Source organism: Piliocolobus tephrosceles, chromosome 13 (assembly GCF_002776525.5).
Source record: "Piliocolobus tephrosceles isolate RC106 chromosome 13, ASM277652v3, whole genome shotgun sequence".
Lineage (NCBI taxonomy): Eukaryota > Metazoa > Chordata > Mammalia > Primates > Cercopithecidae > Piliocolobus > Piliocolobus tephrosceles.
The window spans coordinates 31,123,178-31,144,544 of NC_045446.1; the positions used below are offsets into that span (position 1 = coordinate 31,123,178).

The 21,367-nt window shown below is 40.8% G+C and overlaps 1 protein-coding gene across 4 annotated transcripts in view; it reads right to left on the minus strand.

The window, feature by feature from the left end:
- HIPK3 (homeodomain interacting protein kinase 3) overlaps positions 1-20,341 on the minus strand; it is a 102,094-nt gene extending 81,753 nt beyond the window's left edge. For 2 of the 4 annotated variants that reach the window (XM_023185490.2, XM_023185487.2), the window contains exon 1: positions 19,699-20,341. The gene's annotated coding sequence lies outside the window, so the exon portion shown is untranslated. Of the gene's footprint in view, positions 1-18,900; positions 19,274-19,698 lie in introns of those variants that run through there. The other 2 variants (XM_023185488.2, XM_023185491.2) reach the window with 2 other exon arrangements.
- Between the last annotated feature and the right edge of the window lie 1,026 nt (positions 20,342-21,367).

The window sequence follows — 21,367 nt, forward strand, 5'->3', positions numbered from 1 at the left end:
CACACTGGATGACAGCTGCATAGGAAGTGATTCTATTACTCCCTATACTTTCATAGCCTGAGTTTACATTAATTTTTAAATAAAGGTAAAAAATCTATCAGATAATAGGAATAACCTATTTTAGTAATTGTTTATTTTTAAATTACAAAAATACAGCCCTGGCGCGGTGATTCACACCTGTAATCCCAGCACTTTGGGAGACCGAGGCAGGTGAATCATTTGAGGTCAGGAGTTTGAGACCAGCCTGGTCAACGTGATGAAACCTCGCCTCTACTAAAAATACAAAAATTACCTGAGTGTGGTGGTGCACGCCTGTAATTCAGCTACTTGAGAAGCTGAGGCATGAGAATCACTTGAAGCCAGGAGGCAGGGGTTGCAGTGAGCTGAGATCACGCCACTGCACTCCAGCCTGGGCAACAGGTGAGACTCTATCTCAAAAAAAAGTAAGAATAATAAAATAAAATAAAATCACAAAAAGATGACCATTTTAGATATATTTTATTAACATAACCAATCAGCCATACCTTATTTCATTCAGTTGGTAACCATACCAATTTGGTAACCACACCAAAGTCAAGCAGTCACCTGTTCAGTCCATACAAGCCTAAAATATTTGCCATGTACCCCAAGAAACTAGCTAGAATCTATCTCAGATATGAAAGTGATTGTATATAAACTATACATAATGAATATCCAGAAGTTATTTCATAACATTATTTACCATATTAACATTTAAAGTATTATTTATTCATAGACTCTATCTCAAAAATAAGAAAAATTCAACTTGAGGAACAGTCTACAAAATAATGGCAGTATTCTTCAAAATGTCAGTGTCAAATCAACATAAAGACTGAGGAAGTTTTCAGATCACAGATTAAACTAAAGAGATATAACAACTGAACAGTCTTTATGCAATTAGTTAGAGGTAAAGGGACATCATGCTTGCAACTCACTTGCAAAAAGTTCAGATAAAAACATAACATAGATATAGAGAAAAAAAGGTAAAAGTAAATGCAGTAAAATGTTAACATTTGAATAATCTAGGTGAAAAATACACAGGAATTCTTTGTATTATTCTTGCAACTTTTCTGTAGGTCTGAATATTTGTCAAAGGATAAGTTAAACAGAAAACAAGAATGAGGGACAGGTATAAAACAGTGTCTTCATTGAACAAGACTCTTCTTCAAGGATCATTAACTTGTGGATGAACAGCCAAATGTGGTAGGCGTGGCCCAGAGCACCTAAAGTCTAGAATTGCCAGGTATATGAAGAGTCCCTGTGATCATCTGCCAGCATTAATTTTAAAAGTAATCATAAGCAGTGAGAGCAAATTTCTTCATTTAAAAGTATTACCTAATTCATAACAGTTTTTAAAACTGTTGGTCATTATATAACTTCTTCAATCAATAAAGACTAAAAGTAAAATTTCATTATGTGATCCAATAAATTCTGACAATTAAAGGGCTTTTCATTCTTCAAAGGACAGAACCATAGTGCCAGTCTATGCGAGGTTCTATAAATAGAAATTACAAAATCGAACTACATAACAAACAATATTTAGCCAGTAAAAAGGAGTTTCTAGTCAGTTTATTTCATTTCTCAATTACCTTGCTTAAAGTGCATATTTATAAAAGACAAAATAACATGCCATTTAAAAAAAAAAAAAAGGCAGGAAACACTAGACAGTAAGTTGCTAGTATGAACAGTAAATGAGTTTAATTCTTCATTGGTTAACTAGTTGTCAGTATTTTAAATACCTCTATTATTTTAACAGATTATTTTTACCAGCATTAAATCCAGGAAATAATACTAAACCATTTCATTGGCTGGGCGCGGTGGCTTACGCCTGTAATCCCAGCACTTTGGGAGGCTGAGGCAGGCGGATCACGAGGTCAGGAGTTCAAGACCCACCTGACCAATATGTTGAAACCCTGTCTCCACTACAAATACAAAAATTAGCTGGGCATGGTGGCATGCACCTGTAATCCCAGCTACTCAGGAGGCTGAGGCAGGAGAGTAGCCTCCTGCAGCCTCCGCCTCACTTGAGCTCGGGAGGCGGAGGTTGCAGTGACTCGAGATCACACCACTGCACTCCAGCCTGGGCGACAGAGCGAGACTCCATCTCAAAAAAAAAAAAAAAATTGTGTCTACCATTTCATATAAGAAAGAAACATTTTCACAAAAATGAACCACCATGCATTGTAAAACTTAATAAACTAAACCTGCTGTCCGAGGTGCCTACAGAACATTTATTTTGAAAATACTAAAGTCTTGGGTATTTTCCAGCAGTATTGTGAACAAAGCATCTAGAGAATGTGTTGACTATAACACAAATCAGCATGTTAAATAACAAGCTTCATCTGACTTAGCAAAATGTTTCAACATTTGGAACAGAAAATGACCTGTTGGACATTTCAAAGCTGCTAGAAATCACCCTGCCAGTACAAATCTTTAACAAGGCTAGAAAAGAGTTAATTAGTTTTTAAAAATTACATAAGGATTACTCTTACTAAAGCAGATAATTCTCTATATTTTAAAAAGCTATATAAAATAAAAAATCAGAAATGGACACCCTGACAGAAAGGTGGACTAAAGATAAGAAGTTTACCTGAAGCTCCCTCTTTCTTGATATAAACTTAAGATTAATAATTCAAATTCAGCTTATAAAACTTAAGTACTAAAGAAAAATTACTTAAATTTTTCACACAATGCCCAATGTACCTACCAATGGGCTATCAGAAAGAGTAAACAGTTTTTTAAGTTTGAGTTATGAACAACTCCCTTAATAGAAAGCAAATGTATTACTTTCTACTTTATAGGAAAATCCGTCCCAAAAGAACCACCACAGAACTTTTGTTTCTTATAAAAATCTATGTAACTTTCAGACAAAGATAAACACAAAATATTAAAGATTAAGAAGCCAAAGGTCAAATGATTCCTACAAGAAGATCACCTGACATCATCTACCTTTGAAACGAGTAAGTCAACAGGTGAATTGGAATCCTAGATTAATAATTTGACTGAATGCCCACTGCTGACACCAATAAAATAAAAAGGAAAAAATTCTGCCAACAAATAAGATTTTTGTATGAGATAATGATTCAAAGCTCTAAATGAACATTTAGAGAACCAAGGGTCAGGTTCCATAAAACTTTTCGAAAGTATGGTCTACCTTAAACAACCTTAAGATTCTAATCACTACATTCACACCTGAAAGAGAACTATCACTCTACAGTAATGTAAATCACACAAGAATTAAAGTTCTAAAAATCAATGTAGTGAGAACAGTGGCTACCATCTCCTCTGCCAGACATATAACAGTTTTTCTATTGTAAAAGCTGAAAAGTTAAATATTTACAACTTCATAAGCTTGAGTACAGTACTTTCAGTTTTTAAAAATCTTTATGAAAGACACTGTGGGGCCTGGAAAAATTAAGTTGAACAGAAAAGTCAACTGTTTCTATTTTCCAAATTCTATTAAGATCCTACAGGGTCCTAATATGCCTTACATTGCTAAATTCAAAGCATTTTTTTAATTTCTACAATTATGTTTTCTCTCTACTCAGGCTGCAGTTGCCAGACATTCCACTTTATATAAATGTCCTTTTTAAGAAATTTTGCGAAGTATCATCCAAAACCTTTCTTTTTTTTTTTTTTTTTTTTTTTGAGATGGAGTCTCACTCTGTTTCCCAGGCTGGAGTGCAGTGGCACAATCTCGGCTCAATGCAAGCTCTGCCTCTCAGGTTCACACCATTCTCCTGCCTCAGACTCCCAAGTAGCTGGGACTACAGGCGCCCACCACCACGTCCGACTAATTATTTTTGTATTTTTAGTACAGATGGGGTTTCATCATGTTGGCCAGGATGGTCTCGATCTCCTAACCCCGTGATCTGCCCTCCTGGGCCTCCCAAAATGCTGAGATTGCAGGCATGAGCCACTGCGCCCAGCCCAAAACCTTTCTAATGTAGAAATAATCTTTCTAATTTTCAAAGTTTAACTGTCACTTATATCTTGTCAACTGAGGATGGCCCTTTACAATGGCTTCAGGAAACTCTCTGGTATCAAGTCGGAAACAATAGGGAGGCCTAGGAGGCAGGATCATTTGAACCCAAGAGTTTAAGATCATCCTGGGCAAGATGGCAAGACCCTATCTCTATTTAAAAAAAAAAAAAAAAAAATTAGCCAGGCACGGTGACACACACCTATAGTCCCAGCTACTTGAGAGGATGCCTTGAGCCCAGGAGTTTGAGGTTGCTTGAGCTATGATAATGCCTGCCACTGCACTCCAGCCTGGGTGACAAAGCAACACTCATCTCGACAGGGGACAGGATGGGACGGGAGGGGAGGAAGAGAGAAAGAGGGAAAGAGGGAGGGAAGGAAGGGAAGGAAGGAGGGAAGGAGGGAAGGAAGGTAGGAGGGAGGGAGAGACAGAGGAAGGAGGAAGGGTGGGTGGAAGGAGGGAGGGAGGGAGGGAAGACTGAGATCGCACCACTGCACTCCAGCCTCAGCAACAGAATGAGACTCCGTCAAAAAGAAAAAAGAAAAAGGAAAAGGAAAACGAAAGTAAAGGAAAAAGAAAAGGAAAAGGAAAAAGGAAAGGAGAAAGATCTCTCTCATTCTTATGACAAATTTGAGGAAGGGGATACAGCGGAAATTTGCAACAGGTCTCCTTAGGAAAGCCAGAAAGAAAAACTAAAGAACAACAATGTAATTTACAAAAATCTAAAAAGGAAAGAAAACAAGCAGCTTCTCAAGACAGTACCCACAAAGAAACGACATTGAATTCCTTTTTTTTCGGAGATGGAGTCTTGCTCTGTCACCCAGGCTAGAGTGTAGTGGTGCAATCTCGGCTCATTGCAACCTCCACCACCCATGTTCAAGCGATTCTCCTGCCTCAGCCTCCTGAGTAGCTGGGATTACAGGCACCTGCCACCACGCCTGGCTAATCTTCTGAATTTTTAGTAGAGATAGGGTTTCACCATGTTGGCCAGGCTGGTGTCGAACTCCTGATCTCAAGTAATCCACTCTCAAAGTGCTGGGATTACAGGCGTGAGCCACTGCACCCAGCCACGACACTGAATTCTTAAAAATCTGTTAGAACCGCTTCTATCTGGCCCTGAATACATCTAATCATTAAGTGACACATTGTTGGGTTGCTTATAAGCTGTGCATTAAAACCACAAATTTAGATAGACTTAGCAAGGCTACATATTTCTTTCTTTCTTTCTTTCTTCTACTGAAAGTGTCATAGAAAAACAGATTTTTCTTTGTTTTGTATTAGTGTAAAAAGTCACACTACCAATGCATGATACTAAAAACCATACATATCAGAACTATAATGATAAAAATAGCTTTTTTCTTCATATTTGGCCAAAGAGATTTTTTTAAATACACCATCAATGTATAAAACAGAAAGATATTAAGAAAGTTCAAATTTAAGTTGCATATGTAACTAACAGCTAACACACCTTAAGTTTAAAATTAAGTAGCCAATGATCCCATAAATAAAAATGTGCTTCCTCATTAGACTGAAAATGGCTGCAAAGTAGTTACAGTTTACTGATTAGAAATCTACTCTCGAATAGTAACTAAAATTGACTTTTATTTATTTATTTATTTATTTATTTATTTATTTATTGTGAGACAGGGTCTTGCTCTGTTGCCCAGGCTGGAATGTAGTGGCACAGTCATTCGTCTGCATCCTAGAGTGCCAGGGCTCAAGTGATCCTTTCACTTCAACCTCCCTGGTAGCTGTGATTACAAGCACATGCCACCACACCCAGTTAATTTTTTGTACTTTTTTGTAGAGACAGGGTCTCACCATGGCTGGTCTCAAACTCTTGGGCTCCAGTAATCTGCCCACCTTGGCCTCCCAAAGTGCTGAGATTACAGTTGTGAGTCACCACACCCAGCCACCATTTTTTAGGCATTTGCACAAGAAACTAGACAGAATCTCAGATATGAAAATAATGATTGCATATTCACTATACATGACGAAATATGCCAAAAGTTATTTTATATCATTATTTATCATATTAACACTTAGAATGCTATTTACTCATAGAACCTTGCAAATTGAGTAGAAATTACCACTAAGGCAGTATCATTTACCTGGAATCACACTGCTAGAATTGGTATACTAGACGAATATAAAACTTAAAGTATTTTGCCATAAAATCATGAAAAGATACATCATTCACATTAACAAGAGGCTAAATTTCAGTATAGCAATCATTTTGAAATTATTCCATTACTATAAAATTACAAAGTATTCAGGGAAAAGAACCTAATTCTTTCAAGTCATTTATATGTTTTATCATATGCTTAAAATTAAAATACTTGATAACTTGATATAACAATGTTTTCTCTTATTCTTTTTATCACATTTTGTATTTTTTTTTTAATTAGAGACAGGGTTTCACCATGTTGCCCAGGCTACTCTTGCACTCCTGCACTCAAGTGATCCACCTACCTCGGCTTCCTAAAGTGCTGGGATTTTAGGCATGAGCCACCACACCCAGACTCTTATCAACTATTATTATTTTAAATAGCAGCATAATGTTCTATCCTATGTGCATATCATAATTTGCTGCACTTTTTTTCCAATTTTTTTCACTGTTCATATAAAACTGTAATTAGCACTTTCATACAGTTGTTATACATTCTTTCTTTTTAATATCTTATTTTTACTGTAAGTTTTCATACATTCTCAATTTTCTTAGCCAGGCGTGGTGGCAGGCACCTGTAATCCCAGCTACTTGGGAGGCTGAGGCAGGAAAATTGCTTGAACCCAGGAGGCAGGGGTTGCAGTGAGCCAAGATCAAGCCATTGCACTCCAGCCTGGGTGACAGAGAAAGACTCTCTCTCAAAAAATAAATAGGGCCGGGCGCGGTGGCTCAAGCCTGTAATCCCAGCACTTTGGGAGGCCGAGACGGGCGGATCACGAGGTCAGGAGATCGAGACCATCCTGGCTAACACGGTGAAACCCCGTCTCTACTAAAAAATACAAAAAACTAGCCGGGCGAGGTGGCGGGCGCCTGTAGTCCCAGCTACTCCGGAGGCTGAGGCAGGAGAATGGCGTAAACCTGGGAGGCGGAGCTTGCAGTGAGCTGAGATCCGGCCACTGCACTCCAGCCCAGGAGACAGAGCCAGACTCCGTCTCAAAAAAAAAATAAAATAAAAAATAAATAAATAAATAAATAAATAAAAGTTTTAAACATAAAAGGCAGGCCAGACATGGTGGCCCACGCCTGTAATCCCAGCACTTCAGGAGGATGAGGCAGGTGGATCACCTGAGGTCAGGAGTTCGAGACCAGCCTGGCTAACATGGTGAAACCACGTTTCTACTAAAAATACAAAAAACTAGCCAGGCCTCGTGGCATGCACCTGTAATCCCAACTACTTGGGAAGCTAAGGCAGATGAATCGCTTGAACCTGAAAGGCAGAGGTTGCAATTAGCCAAGATCACGCCACTGCACTCCAGCTTGGGCAACAAAAGCAAAACTCTGTCTCAAAAGAAAAAATATATATATATATATACACACACACACACACATATATATGTATACACACACACACACACACACACACACAGAAGGCAACAGAAACGAGGATGCTAGATAGGGAGTTTAGGCAAAGGATTTAGAAACAAGATAACCCTGAGGTATTTGTAGGGGAAAATATGGAGATGAAAAGGAGGTTCAAAATATGGGCTGAAAGCTAAGAACTGAGTAGGGGGCACTATAAACACAATCTGAAGGAATACATAAACTATAAATAAAAGAAAACAACAGGGGAGCTTAGTAGGAGCAATTTCATTAAAGTGGCATGGACAAAACTCTACTGCCAAAGGCTATGAAGTGAACAGAAATCCAAGTAGAGGTCAGAGAACACATTAAAGAAGGTCAGAAGAAACAGAAAAAGAAACAGAGGACCCCAGACTTGAGGTACAATTAAAAGATGGCTGCTTAAGATCTCAGATACTTGGGCATATTAAAAAGGCTGAAGGAAAAAGAGCCAATGTTGTACACAATAAATATATATAATGTTACCTTTCAAAAAAAAAAAGCAGGGAAAAAAGAGAACTTGTTTTTGGACAAGCTCCAGATGTTGAAAAACACAATTCTGGATGAAGCCCACATAGAAAATAGGGAGTAATCTCGGAGGCATTAAGAGATGTATCTTTCCTTGAGAGAGGAGTGAAATCCCAAAGTGTGTACTGTTGGAGTTAAGTCCAGAGGTAAAGGGTTGGAAATCTGGGAGAAGGTCATACCTACTGACCTTTATACAGGAAAGAGACTCATCTGTTAGAAGTAAAAAAAAAAGAGGCAGGAGTAAAGGAGAGTTTTGAGAAGCTAAGTTTGTCAATGACACGTTCACAACTGCTTGGTCAGGTACCTGCCAAGCTACGCAATAAAGAGGCTACACTTTGATTAAGGTATGTAAGTTGAGTATCATACGTCTGTATTTGACTCCTTTTATTATAATAATAATGTTTGTTTTCCAACGTCTATTATACACTTTAGGGAACATAAAAATAGATAGAACATGGTCCCTACACTTGAGGAACAGTTCAGATACTATTTCATATTTTTAAATGAAAGTGTAACATTCCCAAAAATGTTATATATTAACTTCTAATAGGTTAAGAAATGAGGTATTTCATTTTCTTGCAATAGAATTAATGCAAAACCATTTCAAGCTAGATAGACCTTCAGATGTGAGATACTTTAAGGAGATTTCAGATTTTCAGATACTTAAGGAGAAATTACAGAGTGGTCACTACAAACAGTTTCAGAAATGCCACACTAGGCTTAGAGAAGGCAACTCATAAGGCAAATACTCCTAAAAATTTTCCGTTCGAGGCTATTGGCAGTTAATTATGTTATCATACCAAACACTTTTGCATACAAGATTCTTTTTTTAATTTTTTTTTTTTTTTTTGGCGACAGACTCTTACTCTATTGTCTAAGGTGTCATGCAGTGGTGCAATTCTAGCTCACTGCAGCCTCTAACTCCTAGGTTCAAATGATCTTTCCATCTCAGCCTCTGGGCTAGGACTACAGGTATGCACCACCTCACTCAGGTAATTGCATTTTTTAGAGATGGAGCCTCACTATATACCCTAGGCTGGTCTTAAACTCCTGGCTTCAAGCAATCCTCCAACTTCAGCCTCCTAAAGTGCTAGGATTACAGGCTTGCGCCACTACACCCAGCCCAGAATTCGATTTTAAATACACGTGTATAAAATATCAAAATGTTGCCAAATTGTTGAATTTCATTAAGAATACTGTTTTTTGTTTGTTTTTGAGATGGAGTTTCACTCGTCGCCCAAGCTGGAGTGCAGTAGCACCATCTTGGCTCACTGCAACCTCCACCTCCTGGGTTCAAGCGATTCTCCTGCCTCAGGCTCCTGAGCAGCTGATATTACAGGCGCCCACCACCACACTCGGCTAATTTTTGTATTTTTAGTAGAGACTGGGTTTCACCATGTTGGTCCCGCTGGTCTCGAACTCCTGACCTCAGGTGATCTGCCTGGCTCAGCCTCCCAAACTGCGGGGATTAAAGGCGTGAGCCACCACGCTTGGCCGAGAATACTGTATCATATACAATTATACTAGGAGCAAAACAATAAAATACTTGTCATTTTCACATCTCTGCTTTTAAGGACTCCAAGTTAAATACACTTTTAACTTACATAAATGAAAAACAAAAATAATATTCCTTTTGTGTAGTGGTTTCAAATAAGTTACAGCTAGCAGGTTCAACATTCTTAAAAATATCCTGTAATGTAGGCCGGGCTCAGTGGCTCATGCCTGTAATCCCAGCACTTTGGTAGGCCGAAGCGGGCGGATCACCTGAGGTCAGGAGTTTGAGACCAGACTGACCAACATGGTGAAACCCCGTCTCTACTAAAAACACAAAAATTAGCCAGGCGTGCTAGCAGTTGCCTGTCATCTTAGCTATTTAGGAGGTTGAGGCAGGAGAATCGCTTGAACCCAGGAGGCAGAGGTTGCAGTGAGCTGAGGTCACGCCACTGCACTCCAGCCTGGGGACAGATCAAGACTCTGTCTCAAGAAAAGAAAAGAAAAAAAAAACTTGCAATGTTTTCACCTTTTGTTTACTTTCCACAGGTTGGCACAGGAATGAGGTTTAAAGGGCTCTGCATTCTAAATTTAGGAGAAAGGAAATATTGCCAGAAAAGGCAAGCCTAATAGAATTCCCTCAGGCAATGTGAAAACTGTACAGGTCCAGAAGAAAAAACCATGAGAAAAGAGAACTGTATTATTAGCCACATCTGAGAAATATGACTTTCTCTTTATTTAAATTAACATACAGTTTATCTCTATAAGATACTTCGACTATAAATCCGGTTAGCCTTAATGAAAACACTTGTCACAAGATAAAACTGGTAATTTTTTTTTCAATCAGGACTTGGCAAAGTATAAAAAAATGAATAAAGTTAAAAATTTGGGTTTTGGGGGTTTTTTTTTGTTTTTTGTTTTTTGTTTGTTTTTTTTTTTTTTTGAGATAAGGTCTCACTCTGTCTCCGGGGCTAGAGTGCAGTGGGGCAATTGTGGTTTACTTACTGCAGCATCGACCTCCCTGGGCTCAAGCAATCCTTCCACCTCAGACTCTCCAATAGCTAGGACCACAAGCATGCACCACTATGCCTGAATACTTTTTGTATTTTCTTCGTTTTTCAGTAGGAAAAGGTTTCTGCATGTTGCACAAGCTGGTCTCAGACGCCTGGCCTCAAGGGATCCACCCGCTTCAGCCTCCCAGAGTGCTGGGATTACAGGAGTGTTCATATTTTTCAATGACTTATTTTGGTTTTACCCACTGCAAGAGCAGCAGTGAATAACACAACTTTAACATGAATGCTACTATTTTAATATCATTTAAATATTTCATATTTAATAAAATAAACAGCCTAAGAAGTTTGAATGTGCTATCGTTAAATCATTTTTCTTAAGCAGTGTTTTTCTAACTTAGGTGCACATATACAAATATAGAAGAAAACTTACAGTATTCAGCTAATTTCACTTATCATATACTTGTTCAAAGCTGGGACCACGTGTTAGTCTCTTCGTTCACTGCACAGTACTTTGCACTTAGTGGACATTCAAATATGTACTAGATAAAATAGGTTTGTTTTGTTTCTTTTTTTTGTTTTTTATTTTTTATTTTTTAAGATGGAGTCTCGCTCTGTCGGCCAGGCTGGAGTGCAGTGGCGCGATCTCGGCTCACTGCAAGCTCCGCCTCCTGGGTTCACATCATTCTCCTGCCTCAGCCTCCTGAGTAGCTGGGACTACAGGTGGCAGCCACCACGCCCAGCTAATTTTTTTTTGTATTTTTAGTAGAGACGGGTTTCACCGTGTTAGCCAGGATTGTCTCGATCTCCTGACCTTGTGATCCGCCTGCCTCGGCCTCCCAAAGTGCTGGGATTACAGGTGTGAGTCACGGTGCCCGGCCCATTTTTTTTTTTTTTTTTTTTTTTTGAGAGAAGGTCTCAATCCATCCCTCAAGCTGGATTGCAGTGGTACAATCTCAGCTCACTGCAGCCTCGACCTCCTGGGCTCAAGTTATCTCCCACTTCAGCCTCCCCAGTAGCTGGGACTACAGGTGCACATCACCATGCCCAGCTAGTTTTTGTATTTTTTGTAGACACAGGATTTCACCACATTACCCAGTCTGGTCTTGAACTCCTATGCTCAAGCAATCCACCTACCACAGCCTCCCAAAGTGCTGGGATTACAGGCATGAGCCACCGTGCCTGGCTGATAAGATAGTTTTCATACAAATATTTTATCATTATCTGTCATAATAAAATTTCTAGCTTTTTTGTGGCGACAGTCTGTGATCAGCTACAAAAAATATTTAAAGCACACTAAACAGTGATTACAAATCTACTATTTTTGAGCTCAATATTATTCTTACCTAACTTTAAAATACAAAACTACAACCAATATACTGCAGAGACATTTTACTGTCTCCACTGAAACTGTCTTATTAGAAGTTGGCCCAAAACATTCTTATTTGGTTTTGAGAATATAGCACAGCATCATAGCTATAGGTCATATAACAGCATAACCTGTAATTTTCATTGTGATTTTATGTCACTATACCCTATTTAAACTCAATAGAAATTGTAATAAATTACATACATAGAGCCTTCAGAAGTATTCATTTAAGTCATACGTTGGAACAAATGTCTAGAAAGTCAGGTTCAGTTGTCAGTGTTATCACTCTAATCTATCTTATTAACTATTTAAAACTGTAGCATTATATATCTAAAGTCGTATAGTTTACCAAACCTACCAGACTCTCTGTATTATTAAAGAGATAACACATAGTTGAAATATACTTTTAAAAAGTTGAAACAGACTTTAAAAGTTGGCACTTTTAGGCCTTTATATGCCACTTTATAGGGTAGGAAATATTTAATAAGCAAAGTTATTTCCTGCAAATGTTTTTAAGTTCACTATTTTGTTTTTAAAAACTCTAAAATATTTTGTATACTTATAAATAATATACAACCAAGTAGGGGGAAGTTAAAGAATTTGAAATAAACATTTTTTTTTAGCAAATCAAATACTTTCTAAAATTTCCACAGTAAAATAACTGTCTAGCCAAATACAGCCAAGTTTTTATTTTCCAGCATCCTTAAAACAATTTTCTTGGTAATCTGTATTAAATCAAATATGATTTATAAAAGCTACAAAATTTTTAGGGTGGGGAGATCGTCTCAAACTCTATTGATTTCAATGCCTACCAAATCTAAACTGTTTTTTTCGAACTAGATTAGAAATGGAAAAATTTCTGATCTTGGAACGTGCTTGATCTTGGAGGCTAAGCAGGGTCAGACCTCATCAGTACTTGGATGGGAAAAGGTGTTCCAGCATAAACAATTACGCAAAATAAAAAGAAATTATATCTGACCAGCCTTGGCAATTCTTTACTTTCATCATGATCAAGAATTATATGAAGGAATCAGTCTTTCACAACTTAGATCTTTAGCTAAAGAAAGAAGTACAGCTCAAATGAGCAAATACCACATTTTCCTTTATTATGCTTCTCTAAATAGCCACTTTTCTTTAAGTGTGACCTTTTTGTTTAAAAATGAAAAAAGCATAAACCCGGAACCCGGGGGGCGGAGCTTGCAGTGAGCTGAGATCTGGCCACTGCACTCCAGCCTGGGCGACAGAGCGAGACTCCATCTCAAAAAAAAAAAAAAAAAAAAAAATGAAAAAAGACAAGATTAGCAGCAAAGAAAACGCAAGGTGAAAGTGTACCTGGAAATCTGGTCTTTAAAAGAGATATTTATCTCAGAAAAGGTGAAAAGGACTGTGTGACAGACATAGGTATCAGAAGTCTGAGTTTTAATTCATACATGATGTATCTGAGTTTTATTTTTTATTATCTCCAGAAACTAAAAGGATATATCCTACAACTCAAACTCATTTTAACAGCAATATTATGTTCTATAGTCTTCGCACTTGCAGCTTCAGATTAGTTCTGGAACATAAGACTTTTTTTTTTTTAATTGTAGAAAAAGCTTATCTTCCCCAAACTCCACCTTAAGGAAAAGTCTCTCAGATAGAAGAAACAAAAGGCAGAAAGGGGAAGGGGTTGGGGGAGGGATTTTAAAAACTGAGGTCAAGGATGATAAACAGAGATGCTATTATTTCACAAGACTGATCACTTAGCAGGTCACTGACTTAATCTTTCCCTCAAGCTATTACAATTTTTCACTAAGAGAACTCTGGTCTACAGCAACTTGGACATTTAAAATCATAGCAGCCAGGCCCGGTGGCTTACTGTAATCCCAGCACTTTGGGAGGCCAAGGTGGGCAGATCACTTGAGGCCAGGACTTTGAGACCAGCCTGGACAACATGGCAAATTCCCGTCTCTACTAAAAATACAAAAATTAGCCGGGTGTGTGTGGCAGGCACCTGCAATCCCAGCTACTCAGGAGGCTGAGAAAGGAGGAATCACTTGAACCTGGAGGCGGAGGTTGCAGTGAGCTGAGATCGCACTACTGCACTCCTGGGTGACAGAGCGAGGCCCTATCTCAGAAATAAATTAATTAATTAATTAAAGCCGATTTCAGTCTCCCAAATTCAATTAAACCAAGCTCTTCCCCCTTCTACTGTCCAGTCTCCCCTATCTCACCTGCCTCACCACCCACTGTCCCACTCAGTCTCCTACAGAATGGAAAAGGTCTCATTATTTTAGAAAATTAGAGAAATTGGGCCTGGCATGGTGGCTCAAGTCTGTGATCCCAGCACTTTGGGAGGCCAAGGCAGGAGAATCGCTTGGGCCCAGGAATTCAAGACCAGCCTGAGCAACAAAGCATAACCCCATCTCTATGAAAAATGAAAAATTCCAGGTGTCAGTAAGACCATGTTAGAAAGAAAGAAAGAGAAATGAAAAAATGAGCGGACATGGCTCCTGTAGTCTCAGCTATTTGGAGACTGAGGCAGAAGGATCTCCTGAGCGCAGGAGGTTGAGACTGCAGTGAGCTATGATCATACCACTATACTCCAGCCTGGGCCATGGAGCAAAACCCTGTCTGTAATAAGAAAAAATAAATACAAAAATAGAAAAAAAATAAATATAAAAAGAGAAAAGATTAAATATAAAAATTAGAGAAATTAGTTTAAAGTAACAAAATACATGTAAGGTCAAAAATATGGTCCTCAGTTTGCTCCCTTTCAAGGACTTTCCGTTGAAAAAAGCCTTCGCAAGTACTAACTTGGCATGAACTGCCAAATATAAAAGACAAAATAAATCTGCTTAATAACTTAACTGTCTCCAAACCACAAATGCTGTCCTAAAAATACAATACATATTGACAATACTCATCCAGTTGTTTTAATTTCCACACAGTAAGAACAGAGGCTCTAGTCCCTGGTATAACAGTGGTGTCTCAGAATCCAGACAATATGCTGCCTCTGTTTAGTAACATATGTTCCAAGTATCAACTGAGGAGAACAGCCTGATCTGCTAAAAAGCTCAAGGTTTCATTTGACAAACTTATAAATGTGTTACATACATCCTGCAAATACCTATTCTATCTTGGTCCTACAAGTGACTAATATTCAAAACAAAAGCTCAAAGCTACAGAAGCAGCACACTAATAATAAGTTGTTCTTCCTCCAAACTACTCTTAACTACATACCAAGCCAACCAAAAGAAGTGAACTATTCTTCCTTAAGTAGGCCACATAAGTACTGACTATCTTAAAAGCCTCCACTGACTCAGTACTTCTCCAAATATATATTCTTAATATAAGTTGCCTAAGTATTAGGCAAGATACATATTTTTAAGCAGCTGGATCCGGAACCAGTTAGGGCATTTAAAATAATTCCTTTAGACATGAACAGACACTCTTCAAAAGACATATGTGTGACCAAACAAGCATATGAAAAAAAGTTTATCATTGATCATTAGAGAAATGCAAATCAAAACCATGAGATACCATCTCACACCAGTCAGAATGGCTATTACTAAAAAGTCAAAAAATAACAGATGCTGATGAGGTTGCAGAAGGGAAGGCTTATACACTGTTGGTGGGAATTAGTTCAGCCACTGTGGAGAGTAGTGTGGTGACTCCTACCACTGGACCCAGCAATCCCATTACTGGGTATATATCCAAAGAAATATATATTGTTTGCCAGGCACAGTGGCTCACGCCTGTAATCCCAACACTTTGGGAGAGGCGGGCGGATCACGAGGTCCGGAGATCGAGACCATCCTGGCTAACACGGTGAAACCCTGTCTCTACTAAAAATGCAAAAAATTAGCCGGGCGTGGTGGCAGGCGCCTGTAGTCCCAGCTACTTGGGAGGCTGAGGCAGGAGAACAGCGGGAACCTGGGAGGCGGAGCTTGCAGTGAGCCGAGATCGCGCCACTGCACTCCAGACTGGGCAACTCAGCAAGACTCTGTCTCAAAAAAAAAAAAAAAGAAATATATATTGTTTTATCATAGAGACACATGCATGCATATGTTCACTGTAGCACTATTCACAAGAGCAAAGACATGGAATCAACCTAAATGTTCATCAACGGAAGATTGGATTTTTTAAAAATATGCTGCATATGTACCATGGAATACTACGTAGCCATAAAAAAAGAATGTCATGTCCTTTGCAGGAACATGGATGGGGCTGGAGGCCATTATCCTTAATAAATAATGCAGGAACAGAAAACCAAATACCAGACGTTCTCACAAGTGGAAGCTAAATGATGAGAATACATGGACACAAAGAGGGGAACAACAGACACTGGGACCTACCAGACGGTGGAGGATGGGAGGAGGGAAAAGAGCAGAAAAAGTATTGAGTATTAGGCTTAGTCCCTGAGTGACAAAATAATCTGTACATCAAACACATGACACAAGTTTATCTATATAACAAACCCGTACATGTACCCCTGAACCTGAAAGTTTAAAAAGAAAAAAAATACATATATATATATAATCCCTTTAGACTTACACTGGTATCATACACAAAAGAATCCCCACGACAAAGCTCTCAACAAGTTAAAAAAGAGAAATACTACATCCCAGTGAAAGGCTGGGGGGCGGAGGGTGGGGGATGGGGGCGGAATACCTTTTAAAAAATAAACACACTGATAGAGTCCTCCATTTTAACAAAGTTTTAGTAGTTTGTCTTCAGAAGTAACTTCCAAGTTAAACACACCACATTGGAAGTCTCAACTTTGGACATTAGAAAACCAGGACAGCTACAACACGAATATTTATTTTGGCAGCGATAAATCAAGTTATTCTGTGTCCTCTAAGAGTTAAGAGGCAGGAATAACAACTTCTGGAAGCATTTTTAAATATGGAGAATTTCCATAGAATATCTTTGAATCTAAATATTACCAGGACATCTTTTCATCTCCAAACTTAAATGTGAAGTTGCAATGGGAACTACATTTTTATGCCTTCGAATTAACCACCAATAGTGCAATTCTAATTTACCTCATCATCATACTTGGTAAACTGTTGCTACGAAAATAACACTTAATAAGTTAACTCTCTTACCTGGTAAAATAAAGTTAACTTCAAAAGTTACCAAGGTAAGTCATACTAACCTTCAAATAAAAAACAACATGCAAACAAGCATTCCATGAAATAGATGTGAATCAGGTCTGAAAAATAATATTGCAGCATTCTGAAATTTACATTTTCCCTTTCCTCCTATCCATATGCTTTCAGGTTCATGCATCAAATATTAAAAACAAAAGCTCAATCAAAAAATTAATTTGATAGCTGCTGCTTTTTTAAGTTGCAGGGGGTGCAGGGAGGCTCTCCATATCTTGCATTAAACATAAAAACCTATGTGCCCACGCCACACTTGCAACAGCAACCTACCTCTGTAATGGTATCCAAAAAGTTTTTTTTATGGTATCCAAAAAGTTAAGAGTATGATCTACAGCTTCTTTTCAAGCATGTTTACAAGAAGAAGTATCTCATATAAACCATCCATTTTAATGTGACTCTAAAACCCCATGCCCAAAAGCCAATGGCATTGGTTTATAAGTAAGGTAATGACTAGTTCAATGGAAAATATATTTTGACAATAAACTAAGTAAGGCTGGCTTACCATGTTATGATCTGCTTGCCTAATATGTATGTTTAGCTACTGTAGTCAGCAAGGCCCAAATATAAAGTTGAAACATTTAATGGCCAGTTCTGTTCTAGATTTCAAACTCATCTTACTTTTTTACAACAGTTTTAATCTAAGGTTCTCCACAAATACTTTTTTCTTAGAAAAGAGATCCCCTTGGGTCGGGGGGAGACTTAAGGAACAAATTTTTCCAAAAAAACGACAAGCCCAAACATCACAAATATTTCAACACATCTCTACCTTAACACAAATTTTAAATACGTAAATTTCAAAAAAGAAAAATAAACCTCAAACAGGTTAAGCATTATATTTCATAAACAAGAGTCCTCTGCACTTTATGAATGCAGCCATAAATACACCAAGAAATATTTCATTGACTTAAAACTAAATAACTGTATCTGGCTGGTAAAATTGCAATTACTGATAAGTGTCACGAAAGCATAAGATAATCAAGAAAACTATGAAAACTGTTTTTAAAAAAGTCAGTCATATTTTGTTTACTTAAAATACTAAGCTTAATCATGACCTATCTAAACCTTATCATTGCTCATTGTATAAAATTAGCACTGCACTTGCAAACATAAGCAGAATCTAGACTTATTAAACATATGGTGAGACTTCACCAGCTTCTGAAAAATTAAATAAGAATATAGGATTAAAATGTCTTAGTTGGGTAAACAGTAACCACCGTTAGGGCTCAAGACTTTTCATCAAAAAATCTGACCAGAAAGGAAACCTCTTTAAAAATTTTAAAGAGCCCCAGCAACCAAAACTTTGAAATTAACTGAAATGGTTTGAATAGAAGTACTCCCACTTCAGAAGCTACAGCTAAAAGCAAATACCTAAAACAGCAAAAAGGGAAAAAGCGTCAGCAGATCTCCAAACTACTAGAAAGTACGCAAAAGCACAGGCGCAGACTGGTTTGCCAGCTAACTTTTCCGGCCCTGTACCAGACAGACATCAAAACGAAGTTGACAATAGAACCAACTATGAGCTTTCCCTCTAAACTGGACGATAAACTGAAATTTTTTGCTGTTGCTAATAGAAGCCCCTTATTATAATTAGAAGCAGCCAACTGACAGGTGGAAAAACAAATTCCCTAACAGGGCAGTAAGAGGTTGTGAAAACACGGTTCAAAGGCCTGAACGTGTTACGACTACTCTGTAACAAGTCCAGGGTAATTTAAGCATACACTCTTCAGCGCAATTCCTCAAGCAGAGATGAGACTGGGGAACAACAGGATTCCCTGAGAGCCACATACCATTTTACAACAGCCGTCTCCCTCCCGACAGAGAAAGAGACATTCTCATCCAAAGTCTTTCCGCCAGTTCTCCTAGTGCAGCGAAGGGAAGCGAGCGGCCGCCACCGTAACGAGAGAAGCCGGCAACAGCCCCGCCGCGCGGCCGCCACGCCTTCCTCCCGCCGCCGCTGGGGACGCGGAGCCGCGGATCACATTTCTCCTCCCTAACAATCACACGCACGCACGTCCCCAGAGTTGACACCCTGCAAACCCGCCGCTCCGCGACGCTGGGGACGGGGCCACAAAGCCGGGGACGGGGCCATCGGCTGCGGTGCTCAAGCTGCGTGCGCGCGCGTTTGCGTTTGTTCCCCTTAATGAAAGTAAAGAGATCTCCGCAGTTACGGCCTTGGGCTGCGGAGGGGGAAGAGGCTCCCCGTGGGACTAAACAAAACTTCGGTTGCTGGGAAGAGCCGTTGCGCAACCTTGGCAGGGGGAGGGGGAGGCCCAGGGCCCCGAGCCCCGGCCAGGCGCGGCTTCCCGGAGGCTGCGGCCCCCGCGTCCGGCGGCCCAGGGCCTGGCGTGGTGCCGGCTTCGAGGGAGCGGCCCATACCGGGCCACACCGCGGGGGCTAGGGCGGAAACTGGGAGCACGAGAGCGCTGGGGATGCGGATGGGGCACGGTACGCGCTACGAGTGCAGGCCGCTCCTTAGGGGTCCGGCCAGACCCGGGTCAGGCTTGGGGTTTGCTGGCCGTGGAGCCCGCGGACGGAGCCGATCCCCACACCCCGGGGTGGCGGCGCCCCTCGCTCAACTCTCTTACCTTCCTAGAGGCCCGCGCTCTCTCCTCTTCGGGCGGCCGCAGCCCTGAGCATGTCCGGGGTGGGGCGCAGAGCCGTGCCGGGGACCGGGAGCCAGGCGCTTCAGCAGGCGGCACCACCCAGCCCGGGCTCAGCCCCTCTCCGGGGCCGCTGCCATCTTGTCCTGGCGGCTGTGAGGAAACGGCGAAACACCCTCCCGCGACCGCTGCCGCTGCTACTGCTGCTGCTGCTGCTGCTGCTGCTACTGCTGCTCTGGCTGCTAAGCGCCGGGCCCGTCTCCCTCATCTTCCTTCCCGGGGATTTGGGGTGGGGACGGCTTAGCTAGGGCGAGGGGTAGTGGGAGGCCGGCCGGCCTCCGGCTGCTGGGGCCTACGGGCGACGCAGGGTGCGGGGCCCACGGCGGTTGGGGCCCATTCCTGACGCCCCGGCCGGGAGCGGAGAAGGAAGACAGGCGGGAGTGGCGGCGACGACGGGGCCCGCGGCTTGATCTCCTCAGGTCGCCGAGATGCCGGCAGTCGTCACTGAGGCAGCTGCTACCAGCCGCCCCAGCCTCGGGCCCCTCCTCCGCGCCCGCCGGCCTCGGCCACCGCCTCCGCAGCGCCACCGCCCGCCCGGCAGCGCTGCGCGCCCAGCCTGGGCGGCTCCGCTCCGCTCTGGCCGCGACTCCTCCGTGAAGCCCCTCCCCGGGGTCCGCCCGTCAGTCCGCAGCCGCGCCCTTGTCTCCCGGAGTCCGCCTGGGAGCCCGTGCGGCCCCAACCCGGAGTCCCACAAGCGAAGCCTCCCGCGGAAGAAGCATCCATCAGTCCCGCGCTGCTGTTCTGAACCCACTCCATGCCCGCTCCGCCAGAAATACACATTTTAAAAAAGATCCCAATACCCGAAGAAAGGATTAAGATGCGGAAGCAGGATTTTACAGGCCTTTCGAGATCCCGGAACCGTAATTAAGGATCTGTTTCTCGGCATTTGGTCGTTAAGGGTCCAAAAATACGGAAAGGGGAAATGCTCAGTCAAATGAACTACCTCAATCTGAAATAGATTCTGTCCGCTCACCTATCCCAGAGTGAAGAGAATTGTAAAGTCAGGTTAAAGGACGGGGGAAAGGTTCTCTCGGAAATTTTTCAAGAGCATCTCTACTGTCCAAAAGCCCGTAATTGTGAAGTTCGCCCACCTCCACATTGGTGATTCTCCATTAAATTAGTCGGTTTAACCCCCAAAGACCAGTTTCCTTCCTCCTGGAGATTAGGAAATCAACAGAATGGCCTGTTTCAACTCACATAATCGTGGAACCATAGAATTTTAGGAATAAAAGAACCTTTGAGATCCTTGGTCCCAACTCTTACACTGAGGAGTTCCAAGAAGTTTAGGTGACATGACCAAGGTTATACAGCAAAGCCCGTGTCTCCAACCCGCTCTTTCCTCCTTACTTTTCCCTAGGAAACAAATGGCTTTCTAATACCTCACATTCAGAGTTGATTTTCTTTAATACCGGTGTCCTCAGGTTCCCTTTGTTCTGAATCAATGTCTAACCTTTTGGGAAACAAACACCTTTCTCTCTGGAATGGAAGTGTCTGTCCTTTCTTTGTTTCCTTCATAATCTTAACTAGGAAGATTGAATTTACCACAGATGTATTTATTCCCAGACATTTTCTATTGCAGTAACTGGGGCAGGGC